The sequence below is a fragment of the Cebus imitator genome, unplaced genomic scaffold (assembly GCF_001604975.1).
Source record: "Cebus imitator isolate Cc_AM_T3 unplaced genomic scaffold, Cebus_imitator-1.0 Scaffold195, whole genome shotgun sequence".
NCBI lineage: Eukaryota > Metazoa > Chordata > Mammalia > Primates > Cebidae > Cebus > Cebus imitator.
Genome location: NW_016107510.1, coordinates 1455735 through 1477086, shown reverse-complemented (window position 1 = coordinate 1477086; position 21352 = coordinate 1455735).

Here is a 21352-nt window from a genome sequence, read left to right as displayed (position 1 = left end):
TGAACAGCAAAGTCCAGACTGCCAAGGTCTCAGATGGAAATGAAGAACTTACTGAGAACTGATGCAAAAGTTGTGTATGTTAAGCCTTAGTAAACAGCTTAGCTGCTAACTGTCCATACCCTGGGGATGTGTGGATGTTTGAACTTCAAAGTGATGGTTTAGACTATCAGGATAAAATTTCTAAGCAGCAAAGCATTGAAGATGTGAATTGGCTATTCCTAATAACCTAAGCTCAGATATGGGAGCAAATAAGTGATTTAATGTTTGAATTTATATTTATACAGCATGCACAACATAATTGGAAAATTTGCAGACTGGCTCTATGGCACAGAAAGTAACAGCTTTTTAGAATAAGAATTCAGGCAGGTTGTGAAGCATCAAGGCCTTAAAGGCATTTCAGAGATACTTATGGTAGTCCTTCCCGTCATGGGCCTGGAGGCCTAGGAGGGGAGAATGGTTTCATGGGCCTGGCCCAGGGCCCTACTGCCCTGCTCAGCCTTGAGAAACTGCTTCCTGAATCCAGACCACTACAGCTTCAACTGGGGCTCAAACGTGCCCAGATGCAACCTAAGCTGCCACTTTGGATGATGCAAGCCATAAGCCTTGGTGGCTTCTACATGGTGTGAGGCCTCAGGCACACAAAATGCAAGAGTGAATGAAGCTCAGCTGCCTCTGCCTAGATTTCAGAGGATGTATGAGAAAACATGGATTTCTGGGCAAAAACCTGCTGCAGGAGTGAAGCCTCACAGAAAACCTCTGCTAGGGCACTGCAGAGAGGAAATGTGGGGTTAGAGGCCCCATATGGAGTCCCCACTAGAGAACTGCCTAATGGAGCTATGGAAAGGGGACCACCATTCCTCCAGACTGTAGAATGGTAGATTCACTGGCAGCTTGTAGTCTGTGCTTGGAAAAGCAAAGGCACTCAACAACCTGTGAGAACAGCCACAGGGACTGAAACCTACAAAGCCACAAGGGTGGAGCTGCCCAAGACCTTGGGGGGGGCCACCTCATGCACCAGTGTGACCTGGATATGGGACACAGAGTCAAAGGAGATTATTTTGGAGTTTTAAGATTTAATGAATATTATTCTGGGTTTTGAAATTGCATGGGACCTGTAGCCTCTTTTTTTTGACCACAATTTTGTTTTGTTTTGTTTTTTTTGGAATAGGAATGTTTACCAAATGCCAATACCCCATTGTATTTTGAAGGTAAATAAGTTGCTTTTAATTTTACAGGCTTATAGGTGGAAGAGACTTGCCTTGTCTCAGTTGAGATTTTTGGACTTTTATGTTAATGCTGAAATGAGTTAAGACGTAGGGAGACTGTTGGGAAGGCATGATTGTATTTTGCAACATGAAGAGGACATGAAATTTGGAAGGGGCCTTGGGCAGAAGGATATAGTTTGCATATTTGTCCCTGTCCAATCTCATGTTTAATTGTAATCCCCAATGCTGGAGGTGAGGCTTGGTGGGAGATGTTTCTGTCATGGGGGGCAAATCTCTCATTTTGGATTAGTCTGTTCTCATGCTGCTAATAAAAACATACCCAAGACTGTGTAATATATAAAGAAAAGAGGTTTAATTGACTCACAATTCCAAATGGTTAGGGAGGCCTCACAATCATGGTGGAAGGCAAAGGAGGAGCAAAGTCATATCTTGCTTGGTGACAGGCAAGAGACAGCATGTGCAGGGGAACTGCCTTTTATAAAACCATCAGATCTCATGAGACTTATTCACTATCACCAGAACAGCACTGGAAAGACCCACCCCCATGATCCAATTACCTCCCACCAGGTCCCCCCTATGACATGTGGGAATTATGGGAGCTACAATTCAAGACGAGATTTGAGTGGGGACACAGCCAAACCATATCACATGGCTTGGCACTATCTTCATGATAGTGAGTTCTTGCAAGAGCTGATTGTTTAAAAGTGTGTAGCAGTCCTTGCAGTTCTCCTGTTTGTTCCTGTTTTCACCATGTGATCTGCCTGTTATCCCTTTGACTTCTGCCATGATTGAAAGCTGCCTAGGCTTTACCAGAAGCCAAGCAGATGCCAGTACCATGCATTTTGTAAATCCTGCAGAATCATGAGCCAATTAAACCTCTTTTCTTTATAAATTACCCAGCCTTAGGTATTTATTTATAGCAATGCAAGAAGGAAATAATAAGGAATGTTTATAGACTGTTGCTGGGAATGCAAACTAGTTAAGCCATTGTGAAAAGCAGTTTTGAGATTTCTCAAAGAACTCAGAACCACCATTCAACCTAGCAGTTCCGCTACTAAGTGTATATGCATAGGAAAATAATGCATTCTATCAAAAAGATATATATATACTTGTATGTTCACTGTAGTGATATTCACAATAGCAAAGAGATGTAATGAATCTAGCTGTCCCTCAACAGTGGACTGGATAAAGGAAATATGGTACATATACCATGAAATACTATGCAACCATAAAAACAAATGAAGTGATTTTCAGCAACAGGGGTGGAGCTGGAGGCCATTATCCTAAGTAAACTACGGAAAACCAAACACTGCATGTACTCACTTTAAGTGAGGGTTAAATATTAAATACACATAGACATAAAGATGGGAACAATAGGCATTGGAGACAGCTAGACAGGGGAGAGATGGTGCAAGGCATGAGCTGAAAAGCCACCTATTGGGTACTATGCTCATTACCTCAGTGACAGGATCGTTTGTATCCCCAACTTCAGCATTACACAATACAGCTATGTAACAAATCTGTATACGTACCCTTTAATTTATAATAAAAATTGAAATTATTAAAACTACATACATACATTTAAAATAAAATGTGTGTGACAGGTGGATTTTAATTCCTCATATTTCATCTCCTGATATTATGTCTCTGAATATATTTTGATGCATGTCAACAGGAACTTTAAGGTTGCTAATTGGCTGACCTTAAAATAGAGAGGTTATTCACCATTATCTGGTTGGACCTGATGTAATCAAATAGACCCTTAAAAGTGAAAGAGGGAGACAGAAGAGAAAAAGATGAAATCGAAAAAGGGCAAGTAATTCAATATATGAGAGGGACTTGCCTCACCATTGCTAGATTTGAAGTAAAAGAGGGCCAAAAGTCAAGGAAGGCAGGCAGCTTCTAGAAGCTTCAATGATCCTTAGAGGACAGCTAGCTAGGAAACAGAGACCCTGTTTCTACAACTACATAGAATTGAAATACACACACACACACACACACACACACACACACACACACACACTCTCTATATATATATATACATATATATATACACACACACACACACTATATATATATACATATATATATACACACACACACACGAGTGTGTATATATACACATGAATATACACATATTTTTATAAAATATATATGTATATATATAAATATATATATATCTGTATACACACATATAGCTGGGACAACAGGGATGTGCCACCACATCCAGCTAATTTTTAGTTTTTTTTTTTTGTAGAGATGAAGTCTCACCATATGCTTAGGCTGGTGTCAAACTTATGGGCTCAAGCAGTCCTCCTGCCTTGGCCTACTAAAGTGCTGATATTACAGGCATGAGCTACTGTGCCCAGTCCAAATGACATATATTATCCTGGAGACAGATTGTTCTCTAGAGCCTCCAAAAAGGAACACACCCCTGTAGACATTTTGATTTTGGTCCTTTGAAACTTAGAGAAACAAGCTGAGCCTTCCAGACTCTGACCTAGAAAACTGTGGTGTTGATAAATGGCTGTTGCTTTAAGCTGCTAAATTTGTGGAAAATTGTTACACAGCAATATTAAGCTAATACAAATAGCTCTTAATGGTTTTTAAGAGGATTAGTGTATTACTCTTGTCTAGGCACCCCAGTCCCTAAATGCTTTCTCTCGACAAGAATCAGTACCTCACAAAGCTGGTCATAATAAAGCATGGCGTTTTGATCTCTGGCATGTAGTTTAAAACAAGAGTATAAACTGGGCCTCTGAGAGTTTTGTTCAACCTCTAAGAACTGCTAGTCAAAGTATAGTTTCTCCCCCAAGCAGATGAGGAAGAGCCCAGTTTCTTAGGTAAAGAACAGATTGCTCATTTTATTTCCTCTTACCCATTCTTTGTTATCAGCATATGCCAACCTGTTTGTGTATTCATTCTAACACCTCATTCTCAATCTTGGCTAGGAATCTTCTCTTTCCTCTCCCAGCAGGTCTAAAGAAGAGGAGAGGAAGCATTTGGGCTTGCTCCGATTACACTCTATCTTGTGAGACTGTGTCACCGGGAAACAGCCCAGTTAGGCAGAGATTAAAAATACTGATTGTAATCTGATTCCAGAATATAGAAAGTAAGTCTTAAATGGGATGGATAGAGTCAGTAGGATGGCTAAGGATATTGATTATTGTAGAGGATATACATAGTACACATGTATGTTCCTTCATTTGAGCAGCCATATGAATTACATATTAATATATTTTTTGTTTTTAAAGTATTATTTATTTTAATTTTTGTAACTAATATACTTAATTATAGTTTTAAATTTACCAAAAATTGAGCAATGGTACAGAGTTCCATATACATCACCCCTCCCTCTCCACAAACACAGTTTCCCCTATTATTACATTATTACATTCCCCTATTATTACTTACATTAGTGTGGAATAGTTGTTACAAATAATAAATAAATATTGATATATTATCAGTAACTAAAGTACACAGTTTAAGATCTACTATTATGTTCTACAGTTCTGCATATTTTGACAGATGCACAATATTAGCTATCCACTGCTATAGTTTCATATAGAACTATAATCTTTTACAGAATACAGCATTATATAAAATCATAACCTATAGTATCACACCCTTTGGATCCCGTATGCTTCACCTATTCATCCCTCCTCTTCCTCTCACTGAAACCCATAGAATCAACAATCTTTTTACTTTCTTTATAGTTTTGCCTTTCCCCAAATGTCATGAAGCCTTTTCAGGTTGGCTTCTTCCTTAACTGGCAATATGCATTTAAGGGTCCTTCATGTCTTTTCATGGTTTAGGATTTTGTTTCTTTTTATCATTGGATAATGCTCTATTGCATGGCCATATCACAGTTTGTTTATCCATTTACCTATTGAAAGACATCTTGGTTCCTTCTGGTTTGGTGTTATCATGAAGAAAGCTGGTGTAGATATTCAAGTGAAGGCTTTTGTGTGAATGATATTTCCTCTTTTCAAAGATGGGGTTAACATTGTCCAGAGGTTTCTTTTTTGTTGAAGGGAATTTGGAATTTTACAGGTGTGGTACTGCTGATTTCTTTTCACTCCTTCTATCCCTCAGCACCTGAGAAATAGAAGAACTTATCTGATTTGTTCATAGATGGGCATGATTGACTCATCTTCTCTCTTCTTCCTCTTTAGCAAGGGTGTTCTTTCTGCATGAGCAAGTCCACCAGGATTGGCAGACTTTTGGCCATGTCTTAAAACCTGAGCCCTGTTAGCGATAAATGTCATCTTATGGCCTCAACATTTAACTTTAATTATTTTTTCAACTTCTTCAAAACCTGAGCAGAGAAGAAGGATATAATTTACCATGGGAGTCCTCAGAGCCTACCACATAAATAAATCTTAAGTAATTTATACAAAGTCAAGCAGTCGGCAAGTAGCAGAACTAAAATTAAATCTGAATTGGTTGGAATCTTAAAGCTCTTCCTGCTACCATATCATATTTTTCCAAAGTGCTTTTCACCTTAGTTCCCCAAGGTATTTCTTATTATTCCTGGGGGAAAATGCATATTGATATTCAAATAAACTTCATAAAATTAGATAAAGTAAAGCTGATTTTTTTTTCCAGCACGTTTAACTCTGTAAGAAAATAGATGTAATGTGCAATGTTGCCTAAATTTACATGGACATTGAACTCCTTTAGAGAGTGTTTCACAGGACAAATATTTTAGTTTCTGAATTTTTAGATCATTATTTCTTAGCCCTATCCATTTCAGAATGGTTGTTCACATTACCATTTTTGTGATACTTTAGCCATCTCATCTAAAAAACTCTTTAGAGCAGTGTTTCTTATAGCATATGCCACAAAGCATCCTTGTATAAAATGGAGATAGTCCATATGCATATAAGGGAGTGTATTAGGCCATTCTTGCATTACTATAGGGAAATAGCAGAGACTGGGTAACTTAAAAAGAAAGAAGTTTAATCGGCTCACAGTTTTGTGGGCTGTACAAGCATGGCACTAGCATCTGCTTGTTTTCTGTGGAGGCCTCGGGGAGCTTTTACTCATGCAGAAGGCGAAGCAGAAGCTTGCTCACCACATGGCACTCCTGCAGCATGTCTCTTATAGGAGCAAGGGAGAAAGGGGTGCCAAACAGTTAAACAGCCAGATCTCATGAGAACTCACTCATTGTTGAGAGTACAGCACCAAGCTATGAGGTATCTACCCTCATGACCTAAACGCCTCCCACCGGGCCCCACCTCCAACATGGGGGATTACAGTTCAACATGGGATTTGAGTGGGGACAAATACTCACACTATGTCATGGAGTCAGTGGTTAAAAATATTCAACAAAGTTACAGATATTTCCTTATTGTAGGACTTCTCAGCGCCTTTGTTATTGCTATTCCAGTATTTCAAATTCCTGAAAAAGAACCATAGAATAAACATTTGTCAACAATATTTCAAACAGTCCTCTTTTTTTTCCTTACAAAATGATCTTATTTTTTGTCAAAAATAATTTGAAAAGCACTTCTTTATAGCAAAATTACAATTTCTCTTGGTGGTATCATATATTCTCATCTCTTTGCAAACAGAAATAAATTGAAACTCTCAGTTATAGTGGCTTCTAAAAAAAAGTGCCATGGAGACCATTTGACCTTGATTGCAGATGGTCCTGTGCTTAAACTATTCCTCTTACAGAACCACTTTGGACTTGGAAAGTTATTCTGCTTCCAGGAATGTAATGAAATGAAAGTTGCAATGGAAGCTCTGTGTTGCCAGATATGCTGCGAGCAGCAATGTGGGGGTGATGCTCTACCACCAGCCCTCTTTTGAGAAGTCTTTGTAATTGAGAGGTCAGAAGTAAAGGGAAGCAAAAGCATCATCTTACAGCCCTATTGATACATTCTAGTCTTCCTCGGTACTATTTCCATCCTAAGTGAATTGTAAATTTATTTATAGATGCTACTGGGCACTTTACAAGGTATTTCACTGCTTGCCAATATCATTTTTTAATGACTGGCATCGAGGAGCTGGTTTAGTAAAGCCCAGCATTAATTCTCTTTTTAGTTAATTCATTTAGGTCACATCTCATCTGTAATAAGCAAGGGTTTTTGAACCTTGTAAAAAGTATTCTCCCATTTTAAATAAAAAGTTATCCATAGCATGTCAGAGTGGTTCTTAAGAAGCCCAAACAGAAGAAGATAAGAGGCAGAAACTGAATGCATTAGAACATAGTTTTCAACATTTGTGTGTAACACTTTGCAGGCATGTTTATTATCAACATATACCATCAGCACTTTCAACATCAATTATTTGTGAGTGAAGTCAAAGGTCCATGATGTTCTGCATTCTGTAATTTTGCTGAAGCATTAGGTTAAATTACTTACAGAAAGAATGGTGTATGGAGGCAAGTCACTTAGGTAGTGAATGTGAAACCCTGGTATTCTCTATCCATCACTGGCTAGCAAGGGGTGTGTGTGGTGAGGCTTAATAAATGGTCCTCCAAATATATCTGCCACCTAATCTTTGGAAATTTTGAAGGTTACTTTATGCAGCAAAGAGGACTTTGCGTGTGTGATTAAGTTAGGAATCTTGGAATGTGTGATTATCTGGTTTAGTTCAGTGTAATCACAAGGATCCTTATAAAAAGGAAGTGGGAGCAGTTGGGGCGGAGGAGAAGGTGATGTGATGACTGAAGCAGAGACTTGAGTGATGAACTTTGGAGTCACTGCCAAGAAATACAGGCAGCCACTAGAAGGTGAAAGTTGAGAAAACAAATTCTTCCTGCCTAGAATCCAGAATAAATTAGCTCTAACTACACCTTAACTTTAACCTAGTAAAAATGACTTCAGACTTCTGACTTCTGCAACTTTAAGAGAATAAATGTGCATTGCCACTACATTTGCAATAATATGTTATAACAGCCACAACAAACTAGTACAGAGACCAAGGCAACAAGGCAGTTGAATGGACAGTCTCTGGACCAGAACTGCTAGAGGTGAGATCCTGGCTCCAGTGCAAACTAGCTAACAGACCTGGGAGACTTTGGTACTAGCCCTTACTCTCAGTTGCTGCATTGACTATAATATTTTAGAAAATATCAGAATGAACTCCAATCACAGGGAAGTTTTAATGATTAATATACTAGAAATGTGAAGTATTTATCCCTGGGTTTAGCACAGGGTAAGGACTCAAATATTACTTGTTGTCATTGCTAAGAGGCTATAAATAATTTTGTTGTTAAATGGTTACTGAGAGATAAAAAAACTACTAAAGACAAAAATGCTTGTAATATGAGGATTTTCACAGGAAAAATAAGTGCTTTTAAATTACTGGGTTCAAAGAAGACCAAAGATCAATAGGGAAATCTTGTTTCTCTTTATGATGTTGGTGTATCCTTTTAACCTTTCATGAAAAATCCAATTCTATCCATACTTCATTTGAAATATACCCACTGTGATGAATACATGATGTATTTCTGGCCTAAGTTACATATTTTAGTGAGAAAAAATAATAAACAAGTAAACATGAATAGACAAGATAATTCAGAGAGTGGTAATTACTGAAATGGAAACAAATTAGGCTAACATAAAGAAAGTGTCCACAGATGGTCTAGGTATGTAGGACTTCTATAAGCTGAGACTTGAAGGATGAAAAGGAGCCAGTCATTGGTAGTATTGGAGCATTCCAGACAGAGGGAAGAACCAACTTAAAGCAGAAGAGATTGGTGCATGTGTGTGTGTGTGTCTGTGTGTGTGTGTGTGTGCATGTGTGTACAGGGTGGGAGGAAGCTCAGTGTTGCTGAAGCAGAGTGATTGAATGTGTAAATTGTAAGCATAGGAAGAAGCCATGGGATTATGAAAACATGTAGATCATGTCATAGATGATCTACATAGATCTATATAGATCACGTCATAGAGTTGGAATATTTTTAAGGGCAATGAGAATCTTTCAGAGGGTGTCTTAGTCCATTTAGTGTTGTTATAAAGGAATAATGGATGCTAGGTAATGTATTAGGTTGGTGCAAAAGTCATTGCTGTTTTTGTCTTTGAAAGTAATGGCAAAAACTGCAATTTTGAACCAAACTGAAATAAAGAGGCTTATTGGCCCCTGATTCTGCTGGCCGGAGAACTGAGTATCTGGTGAGGGTGTCAGGCTGCTTCCATTCATGGCAGAAGGTGGAGGGGGGGCCAGTGCAGAGAGACCGCATGACAAGAGAGGAAACAAGACAAAGTGGGAGGTAGCAGGCTCTTTTTAACGAGCTCTCACTGGAGCTAATAGAGCTAGAACCTGTTCACTCCTTCCAACCCCAGGGAGGGTATTAATATATTCATGAGGGGGGATCCACTCCTATGACCCAAAAACCTCTGATTAGGTTCCGCATCCAACATTAGGATCAAACTGCAGCATGAGGTTTTGAGGGAACAAATAAGCAAACGATAGCAGAGAGTTTTAAACCACAGAGTAATATTTGGTATTATTTATATTATATTCTAAACAATAAGTCTAGTTAAAATATAGAACATGGATTGTAGAGGGACAAAAAGAGAAATAGGAAGTTCAATTAGTGGGTTTTTGAGTTCATTCCAGTAAGAGAAAACAATGGTAGCCGTGAAGACGGACATAAATGGAAACTTTAGCAATGGGTTTGGAAGGTAAAGTCAAGGCATTTCCGCTGGGTGGTATGTGGAATAGGAGAAAAAGAAGCAAGTAATTTATGGCTCCTACAAATTTGGATTAAGAAACAAGGGAAATAATATTTTCATTTTCTGAGATGGCAAAAGCTTTGAAGGTATAAGGGTTGCAAGAGAGAAACTGAGTTTTGTTTGGCTGTGTTTAGGTGTGAAATACTTATTAGACATCTAAGGTGAAATAGTGAGCTGGTAGTTGTATATACATGCTTAGAGTTCACAGAATTAAGACATATAATAATAAAAATTTAGACCTTGTGACAATGTATTTTATAACATAGCAATGTGCTGAGGTGAGTTCGAATTGGTTTGTTTTCATGATCGTGTGCTTTAGATATTGTCTTTTAGCTGTGTTTAATGTAGTGGTGGTATGGTAGTAGTATTTTCCAAAATGATTCCTACTCAAGCAAATCCTCTTTTTTGGAAACTAGAAAACTAAGATAGATATTATTAAATTCCTGCTGCCACCTAGTGGCACTATTCAAAATTAAAAATAAAAACTGGTAATCTGGACTGTGTTAGTAAGACTCAATGGAACAGTTACTTTATCCAACCCTAGCTCATTTTACAGATGAGAAAAGAAAGACCCAGAGAAAGAAAATGAATAGTCCTAGATCTCATAGATATTCAGGAGTCTGGGCTCCATTGCTGAAATCTATTTTAAGAATTTCACTGATCTAAAACCAGCTTTATCCAAATGAATTAATATTTGTTTCAAACTTTATTTCACAATTTGCTTATTTTTAGCAGCCATTTAGAAACATCCTTTAAATCATTTTGTAACGGGTCTTTTAAAATTCCCATATGTTTTCCCACTTCTTCATAACCAAAAGGAAGTAGATTTTGTTATTATTAGAGGGTACATTAAGAAAATAGAAGTATGAAATTAAGATATATTAATAGACCCTTGAATCAACATTTAGCACCCAGGTAACATACCTTGCTACGCATGTCTTAGTCCAGCAGTCCCCAGCATTTCTGGCACCAGGGACAAGTTTTGTGGAAGACAACTTTTCCTTGGACCTGGGGTGGGGAGGTGGAGGGATGGTTTCGGGATGATTCAAGAGAAGGATGCATGAAGATAATTTATAAATTGCTCCTTAGGGAATGAGTAGAAATAACCACAATGAATAAAATTTGGGTTCAGGGTGAAGAAAGACATTAGAGGAGGAGGTAATAATCTACAAAGGCAAGGAGGTGAGATTATATGCAATAGGAAGAGTGACCTGGATTTCCCTATGGCTCAGAGAGTTTTATAATTAGAATAATGTTATCACTGATGAGGAAACTATAGAGGAAAATAGATTACATTTACTGAGTACTCTGTGCTGAACCTTTGACCTGTACCATTTCACATAATCCTTAAAAAATTTTTTTTCCCATTTATTTTATTGCTTTTTAGGTTTTGGGGTACATGTGAAGAACATGCAAAATTGTTGCATAGGAACACACACGTGGCAGTGTGATTTGCTGCCTTCCTCCCCATCACCTACTTCTGGCATTTCTCCCCTTGCTATCTCTCCCCAGCTTCCCACCCCACACCGTCCCTCCCCTATTTCCCCCCAACTGACCCCAGTGTGTAGTGCTCCCCTCCCTGTGTCCATGTGTTCTCATTGTTCAACACCCGCCTATGAGTGAGAACATGCGGTGTTTGATCTTCTGCTCTTCTGTCACTTTGCTGAGAATGATGGTTTCCAGGTTTATCCATGTCCCTATAAAGGACCCAAACTCTTCGTTTTTGATGGCTGCATAATATGAGGCAAGTAATTTTGGTATATCACTTCACAGAAAAGAAAATTGTTCTTTAGTGAGTTTCAGTGTTTTAAGACAGCAATGGTGGAAGCTGCAAGATCTTTTGAGCTTTAGGCTCAGAAATTGCACAGTGTCACATCTTTCACATTCTATTGGTCAAAGTAGAGTCACAGAGCTAGCCCAAATTCAAAGGATAAGGAAATGAAGCCCAGCTCTTAATAAAAGTTACAGCAAAAATAAATTGTGGCCATATTTTTCACTTACTACCAAAATGAGTCTATTATCTGCACTCATTCACTCAAAGTAGGATCTCAAAACCAAATATAATAGGAAAATCAGGTACTCAATTCCTCTGGAATCCCTAAAGGGATAAAGCAGCATCCAAAGGAACCCATCACATATAGGATTATGTTTATTCCATTTTAGTGAACTCCCAAGAATAGAAAAACTCAGCTTTTCACATGAGCATTATCATATTTAATCATCATGACAAAATTATGAGGTAAGGATTATTAACTTATTTTGCATAAGGTAAAAAACTCAAATAAGTTTGAAATTATTCCCGAAGTTGTGCAGCCATCAATTAGCTGAGCCAGGAATGGAAGCTCAACATATACAAATCTATTGTGCCTACTTCTACCACTGCTCATAGGACAGCGTGGTGCAATAAGCAGTGAGCTTACAGGGAAGGTATTTGGGAAACTGAATTCCAGCCTAGAGCACAGCGAAGCTATCTTTGACAGTAGAAGTGGGCCTGTAGCCAGGAGAGAGTTTTATGATAGATATGTCTATTGTATCACTGTCAATATAACAACAGCCTTATTCAAATTGCAGGCGTATATAAGCTTCCCATAAATATGTGTGGAGAGGAAGTGTAGGAAAAAGATAAGAAAATAAAGTTAAAGAGGATAAAAGGAGATTAGTTTAAAAAGGAGGAAAAGAGGAAATTAAAGAATGGAAAAGAGAATAGAGAAAGGTAACGGCTGAATGAGGGAAAAAATGCCCTCACTAATTAATGCAGGGAGGTACAGCAGAATGAGGAAGGCGATGACACTAATTTATTTTAGAAGTGTCATAGAAGAGTGTTTATAGGTCTCTTTATAGCATTTAAACTCTTGAGTCTCTGGATGTTAGGAAATAATGTGAAGTTCAGCCCTATATTATTTTTTATTTTTTTGGAAAAAGAAGACATAGCTTTAGTGTTATTAACTTATAATTCATATTTATATTAGAAAGATTGTTGAAAGTAAGCATAGCAAATATATCAATTCCCATTCCCTGCTATTTTTTTTCTCCTTGTTCTTTTTTTAAATTATACTTTAAGTTCTGGGGTACATGTGCAGAACGTGCAGGTTTGTTACATAGGCATACATGTGCCATGGTGTTTTACTGCATCCATTACCCCATCATCTACATTAGGTATTTCTCCTAATGCTATCCCTCCCCCAGTTCCCAACCCCCTGACACTCCCTGGTGTGTGATGTTCCCCTCCCTGTGTACAGATGTTCTCATTGTTCAACTCGCATTTATGAGTGAGAACATGTGGTATTTTTCTGTTCTTGTGTTAGTTTGCTGAGAATGATGGTTTCCAGCTTCAGCTATATCCCTGCAAAGACATGAACTTGTCCTTTTTGGGGGCTGCATAGTATCCCATGGTGTATATGTGCCACATTTTTTTTTATCCAGTCTATCATCGATGGGCATTTGGGTTGGTTCCAAGTCTTTGCTATTGTGAACAGTGCCCAATAAATGTATGTGTGCATGTTTATAATAGAATGATTTATAGTCTTTTGGGTATATATCCAATAATGGGATTGCTGGGTCAAATGGTATTTCCAGTTCTAGACCCTTGAGGAATGGGCACACTGTCTTCCACAATTGTTGAACTAATTTACTCTTCCACCAACAATGTAAAAGTGTTCCCGTTTCTCCACATCCTCTCCAGCATCTGTTATCTCCTTTTTAATGATCACCATTCTAACTGGCAGGGGATGGTATCTTAATGTGGTTTTGATTTGCATTTCTCTAATGACCAGTGTTGATGAGCTTTTCTTCATATGTTTGTTGGCTGCAAAAATGTCACCTTTTGAGAAGTGACTGTTTACATCCTTTGCCCACTTTCTGATGTTTTTTTTTTTTTTTTTTTTTAAATTTGTTTAAGTTCTTTGTAGATTCTGGATATTAGCCCTTTATTGGATAAAGAGACTGCAAAATAATTTTTTGCCATTCTGTAGGTTGCCTGTTCACTCTGAGTATAGTTTCTTTTGTGGTTCAGAAGCTCTTTAATTAGATCCCATTTGCATATTTTGGCTTTTGTTGCCATTGCTTTTGGTGTTTTAGTCATGAAGTATTTGCCCATGCCTATGTCCTAAATGGTATTGCCTAGGTTTTCTTCTAGGATTTTTATGGTTTTAGGTCTGATGTTTAAGTCTTTAATCCACCTTGAGTTAATTTTTGCATAACCTGTAAGGAAGGGGTCCAGTTTCAGCTTTCTGCATATGGCTAGCCAGTTTTCCCAACACCATTTATTGAATAGGGAATTCTTTCCCCATTGCTTGTTTTTGTCAGGTTTTTCAAAGATCAGATGGTTGTAGATGTGTCACATTATTTCTGAGGTCTTTGTTCTGTTCCATTGGTCGACATCTCTGTTTTGGTACCAGTACCATGCTGTTTTGATTACTGTAGCCCTGTAGTATAGTTTGAAGTCAGGTAGCATGATGCCTCCAGCTTTGTTTTTTATTGCTTGTAGTCATCACTGACAAACTGTTAAAGGCCTAAGACTTCTCTATTCCTTATTCATCACTCTATTCCTTAATGCACAGCTGCTTGAAATTCTCTTTCTCTATCTTGACTCCATCTCTCCTTCAAACTCTCTTTAGCACTTGAACAAGCATTCCTCTTTTCTGCTTTCTCCAAAAGTCATGAAATGCCACTTTTTCACAAGTGACCTGTGGGAGGCAGTCATTCTGTGCTTCTGTCCTTCATGTGTCACCTATTGTGAACATTTGTTCTTTCACTCTGATAACCTTTTCTACAATAAATCCTCATGAGTAATTTGTAATGAATACAAATTATCACATAGGTAGATGATTTTAATTCATAAAAGTTTTGTGATGGGTGTAAGAAGCAAATCCATTTCTCAACCCTCATATTCTACCGTATTCACTCATTCTACACGTATATTTGAGATCTACTATGTGGCAGACATATTTCCAAGTGGTAGGAATATCCAAGTAAATAAAATAAATAGATATCCATTCCCTTGCTCACCTTTGATCTTGTTAAGGCAGAGATATTAAACCAATTGCATTGTCTGGTACACTAAAGAGATGGTAAGTGCACCAACCTGCTACCCTCTGCCTATCTTGGTTTTACCATGCATTACAGACAACTACATTTCTCAAGTATCCTGGCCTTCTGGACGTGGGTGGGTTTACCCAGTGTTAAACAAAGGAGTTTGGGAGAACAGAAACCAGGGTATTTCTCTTACCTCTCTCTGATTCCTGGGGCATGCAGTCAAACAGTCCCTCTTCTTTGGTTCCAGTAGAGATTTAGCTGGACAACCTTCACTATGGTGCTCACACCAGAAACCCTGCATTCAGGGTTCTGGTAACATCATTCCCTTTGCTAGTCTGTCTAGTCCCATGAGGTTTTTGTAGATGTTTCTTGCTGTTGCTAATGCCTGGGCTGCTTCTCCATCCTCTTTTTAGCTTCTCAGCTCTTCCACAGCTTTGTCATTAATTCCTTATACTAAATGTTCTCTGTTTTTAAAATCTGGTGTGATTTATTTTCCTGTCTGAATCATATAAAGGCACTGGTTTTGGGAGGGCTGGATAGTGGTTATGCAGTTTTAAATAGGGTTGGTGAGAGCGGGCTTCATTGGGAAATGAGTAGTATAACAAAGGGTTGAGGGATGTGTGGTAGTGAGGCATGTGGCTATTTGAGAGAAGTTCCCGGAAGAAGGAAAAGGCTTACAAAGTTTTGAAGCAGTTTCATTTTTGTTATATACTTGTACAGTGTGGAGGCCAGGGTGGCCATGCAGTGCTGAGTTAGAATAGTAGATGAGATCTGAGAGATGATAGGAAGTCAGGTCTAATAGGGTCTCACAGGCTATTTTAAGAACTTTGGCTTTTATTCTGAGTGCCATGGAGGAAGACTGCATTGTTCTGAACAGAAAAATGACATGACCCTGATACTCTTTATATAATTATCTTGGCCATTGTGCTGAGAATAGACTGCAGAAGAGCAAAGGTGAAGGTAGGTAAACCAGTTAGAAATAAATTGCAATAATTCATGAAAGCAGTGACAGTGACTTAGGCTGGAGAGTGTGAAGTCATGTGATTCTGGATATAAAATGTAAGTGGACGACTATCTACTGAACCAAATGTGTAGTGTGAGAAAAATTAAGAAGGCAATGATTTCTGTTCTAAGCAAATAAAAATACAGAATCGTCTACCATTAAGTAACATGAGGAAAATGTATTTGAAGTAAATTTGAAAACGGGTTGTAAGAGTTTTGTTTTGGTCATAGTTAATACAGTAGTTTAGATTTCAGAGGCAACCATCTGACTCTATGTATTATAATTCCATAGGAGACAACCTGGCTGGGAGTTATTAGCATATAAACGGTATTTAAAGCCATGACACTGGGGATGACTTCATCCTAATTGTGAGTGTAGAGAGAGAGGAAATAAGGTCTAAGAATTGAGCCCTGGGTTACACCAAAGGTAAAACATCAGAGAAAGAAGAAAAACCTGCAAAATAGATTGAAAAGAACAAGTGAGTAGGAAGAAGTGTGATATTCTAGGAACTAAACAAATAGTTTTTAGAAGAGAGCAATAAACTGTGTGAAACACTGAGCATAGGTCAAGAAAAATGACTGGGAATATTTGATTAGACTTAGTGTATGGATACTGTTTGGTAATGTCAGTAAGAGTAGTTTCAGTGGGGTAGTGGAGAGAGTTTAAATGAAGTGGATTGAAATGATGAAAGAACAGGATAGACAGAAAATATTTTTTAGAGAAGTTTTTCTATAGATAGAATTAGAAAAATGAGATGGTAGTTGGAGGCCAAGTGAGGTCAGGGGGCTTTATTTTTAAAATAGAAGTAGCAGTATATTTAAATGCTGATGTAATAATTCAAATAAAGAAAAAATGATGATATAGAAGAGAGAGGGGGACTTTTTTTCAACTTTATATTTGTATAGATTTAGGCATACAAATTTGATCTGGTCTGGAGGTGTTCCCCTCCAAATCTCACTTTGAGATGTGATTCCCAGTGTTGGAGGAGGGGCCTGGTGGGAGGTATTTGGGTCATGGGGGTTGATTCTTCATGAATAGCTTGGTGCTCTCTTTATGAGTGAGTCCTCACTCTATGCTTATGTGAGATCTTGTTGTTTAAAAGTGTGTGGCACCTTCACACTTCCTCTCTTGCTCCCACTGTCGCTATGTGACATGCTGGCTTCTCATTGCCTTCTGCCATGATTGTAAGCTCCCTAAGGCCTCACCATAAGCACAGGCCAGCACCAGTCTTCCTGTGCAGCCTGCAAAACCATGAGCAAATTAAACCTCTTTTCTTTATAAATTATCTAGCCTGAAGTATTCTTACAGCAATGCAAAAACGGTCTAAAACTAAATACAACTGTGTTACATGGATATTTTGCATACTGCTGAAGTCTGGGCGGTTAGTGTACCTATCACCCAAATAGTATGCATTGTACTTAATAGGTAGTATTTCAGCCCTCACTCTCTCCTTTCTATATGTCCATGTGTACTCATTATTTGGCTTCTTTTTATAAGTTAGAACATGTAGGTTTTGACTTTCTGTATATGAGTCATTTCATTTACAACAAGGGCCTCTAGTTCTATCCATTTGGAGAGAGGGGAACTTTTTTAAAATTACAGTTATGCATCACTTATAGATGGGCATACATTCTGAGAGATGCATTGTTAGGTGATTTCATCATTATACAAACATCAGAGTGTACTTATACAAACCTAGATGGCATAGCCTACTAAACACCTAGGCTATATAGTCTAGCCTATTGCTCCTGGGCTACAAACCTCTACAGCAGGTTACTGTACTAAATGTTGTAAGCAACTGCAACACAATTGTGAGTATTTGGGTATCTAAACAAATCTAAAATATGGAAAAAGTACAGTAAACATTAGGTAGTATGATCTCATGAGACCACTGGTATATATGGCCTGTAATTGAACAAAATGTTGTTAAGCAGTGCATGAATGTATTTGAATAGATGAAAGGGTGATATATGGTGGAAATTCAGAGAATTGGCTTTAAATAGGAGCATGAATAATCTCTACGTATAAATAGGAAAGAAGGGTAGGTGTATAAACAGAAATGCTAGTATGTCAGTAGTTCAGTGGTGGTAGTTTGAACAAATTCTTCTTGGAGTGCTTTAATTTCCATAATGAAGTAGAAACTCAGAGTGGTGTTTGAAGATCAAAAGGAATGCATAAAATAATTGTCTTACAAGTCAGTAAATGAATGGACTGAAGAAATGTAGTTTTATTGCCAAGCAATAAAGGCTGTGCTTGAGGTTTGTGGTAATGATTTTAACCTGAGTGTCATATGTATTTATCCAGCCACATCTAGCTGTACTGATGGAGTTCTGAGAGATGTATTGTTACCCCTGCATCTCTACTTACCAGTGGTAAGGACTCCCAACTGGTAAGGAATTACATTTAACCAGGATTGTGATTTAGAAAAAAGAATAGAATAAATGTAGAGATAGAAGCAAGGCAGTTGAAATACATGCAAAGCAGTGGTTAAATTGACTATGAAATTCAAGGTAAAAATGAAGACACTAGGAGAGTGAGAAAAAGATGGGAGCATCAGTGGATCTTATACAAGAGGCTTTGTGAGTATTTTGCCTCCCTTGATTTAACTGAAAACAAGGGAACTTTTATTCCTTCCTTAAAACAATTATTAAATATCTTCTATTAGATTTACACATAACATATAATCATATTATGCTACGTTAGGGATACAAACATTAATTAGACAGCCATGGTTCCTTCCTGGGAGAAGCTTATATTCTAATAGGTTGGACAGAAAATAAACAAAATAAGGGGCCTAGACTGATATGGTTTAAATCTGTGTCCCTGCCCAAATCTCACACTGAATTTCAGTCCCCAGTGTTGGAGGTGGGGCCTGGTGGAAGGTGGTTGGATCATGGAGGTGGATTTCTCATGAGGGAGGTGGTTGAATGATGGTTTAGCACCATCCCCCTTGGAATCTTTCTCACAATAGGGAGTTCTGAGATTTAATTGCTTTAAAGTGTGTCGCACCTACTCCCTCATTCTCTCTTGCTCCTGCTCTGGCCATGTGATGTGCCTCTGACCCCGTCATCTTTCACCATGGTTGTTAAGTTTCCTGAGGACTCCTCAAAACCCAAGCAGATGCCAGCACCATGCTTCCTGTACAGCCTGTGGAACCGTGAGCCAATTAAATCTCTTTTCATTATAAATTACGCAGTGTCAGGAATTTCGTTATTGCATTGTGAGAGCGTATTAACATAGAGACTCAGAATGTTTAAATATTGTGCACAATATCACATAGTTAGAGCAAACAATGGAAGTCTTGGTATTCTTACCCATATCTTCCAATTAAAGTTCATCACATGGTCTACTTAATATATCTCTTATATTTCCTGCCCCTGAAAGTTCTACAAAGGAAGTTCTTTTTATTTTATTTATTACAATAAGAGCTTCTTCTGAATTGAAGAATAATGCCATTTTTCAACTTAGAATTCTCCTTTATATTCCCAGACTTGACTTGTGCTTTGCAGATTAATAGGAGGGTCTAAGTTAAGAGCTCTAAATTGACACAGTACCTTGACATTAAAGATATTTTTAATCTATTAGAAACTAAGAGAGTTTTATTTTTTTATAGGCAGACAAAAGGAAAACAAGACAAAAAATAATATAATGACATTTTATATCATGTTTAGCTTTTTATACTACTGGTCTTTGTAATCATATTTTATTCTCCCAATGTTTTATCTCTTTATTGTAAAACTAAAGCTTAAAAGACTGGTGTCATTTAGGTTCCAGTAATTTCTAGACATTCTTTAATCTGAATCTGATGAAAGTAAGTGGTATCTGGCAGACTTTTTGAATTGAAAAGACAGATAACTTCTGGCAAGAAGTTGCAGAGAAGACTGCTAGAGAGATCAGAACTAGGCCTTCAAAGATGTTTTTCCAGAGAACTCTAGAAAATGTTTCTCAGCTATTTGTTATGGTTTAATATACGTATGTATGTGAGAAGACTGACTGAGTCTCAGGAAAAAAAAAAAAAAAAAACATTATGAAGGATTAGAGTCCAGCATGTGTCACTTAATGATGAGGATATGTTATGAGAAATGAACTGTTGGGTGATTTCGTCATTGTGCAAACATTATGGAGAGAACCTATACAACACAGATTGTATATATACTTTTATTCATGATTTTTAAAATTTTTTAATCATACTTTAAGTTTTGGGGTACATGTGCAGAACACGCAGGTTTGTTAATAGGTATACCCATGCCATGGTGGTTTGCTGCATCCATCAACCCGTCATCTGCATTAGATATTTCTCCTAATGCTATCCCTCCCCTACATGTCCCCCCCACCCCCGCCAATAGACCCTGGTGTGTGTGATGTTCCTCTTCCACTGTTCATGTATTCTCATTGTTCAATTCAAACTTATGAATGAGAACATGTGGTGTTTGGTTTTCTGTTCTTGTGTGAGTTTGCTGAGAATGATGGTTTCCAGATTTATCCATGTCCCTGCAAAGGGCAGGAACTCATCCTTTATTATGGCTGCATAGTATTCCATGGCATATATGTGCCACATTTTCTTTACCTAGTCTATCATTAATGGACATTTGGTTTCGTTGAAGTCTTTGCTATTATGAGCAGTGTCACAATAAACGTGTGTGCATGTGTCTTTATAATAGAATGATTTATAATCCTTTGGGTATTCCCAGTAATGGGATTACTGGGTCAAATGGTATTTCTATTTCTAGATCCTTGAGGAATCACCACAGTGTCTTCCACAATGGATGAACTAATTTACACTACCACCAACAGTGTAAAAGCATACCTATTTCACCACATCCTCTCCAGCATCTGTTGTCTCCTGATTTTTTAATGATTGCCATTCTAATTTGGCATGAGATGATATCTCAGTGTGGTTTTGATTTGCATTTGTCTAATGACCAGAGATGAGCATTTTGTCATATGTTTGTTGGCTGCGTAAATGTCTTCTTTTGAGAAATGTCTGTTCATATCCTTCACACACTTTTTGATGGTATTGTTTTTTTCTTGTAAATTTAAGATCTTTGTAGATTCTGGATATTAGCCCTTTGTCAAATGGGTAGATTGCAGAATTTTTTTCCCATGCTGTTGGTTGCTGGTTCACTCTAATGATAGTTTCTTTTTCTGTGCAGAAGCTCTTTAGTTTAATTAGATCCCATTTATCTATTTTGGCTTTTGTTCCTGTTGCTTTTCATGTTTTAGTCATGAAGTCCTTGCCCATACCTATGTTCTGAATGCTACTGCCTAGCCTTTATTCTAGGGTTTTTATGGCGTTAGGTCTTATGTTTGAATATTTAATCCATCTGGAGTTAATTTTTGTATAAGGTGTAAGGAAGGTATCTAGTTTCAGCTTTCTGCATATGGCTAGCCAGTTTTCC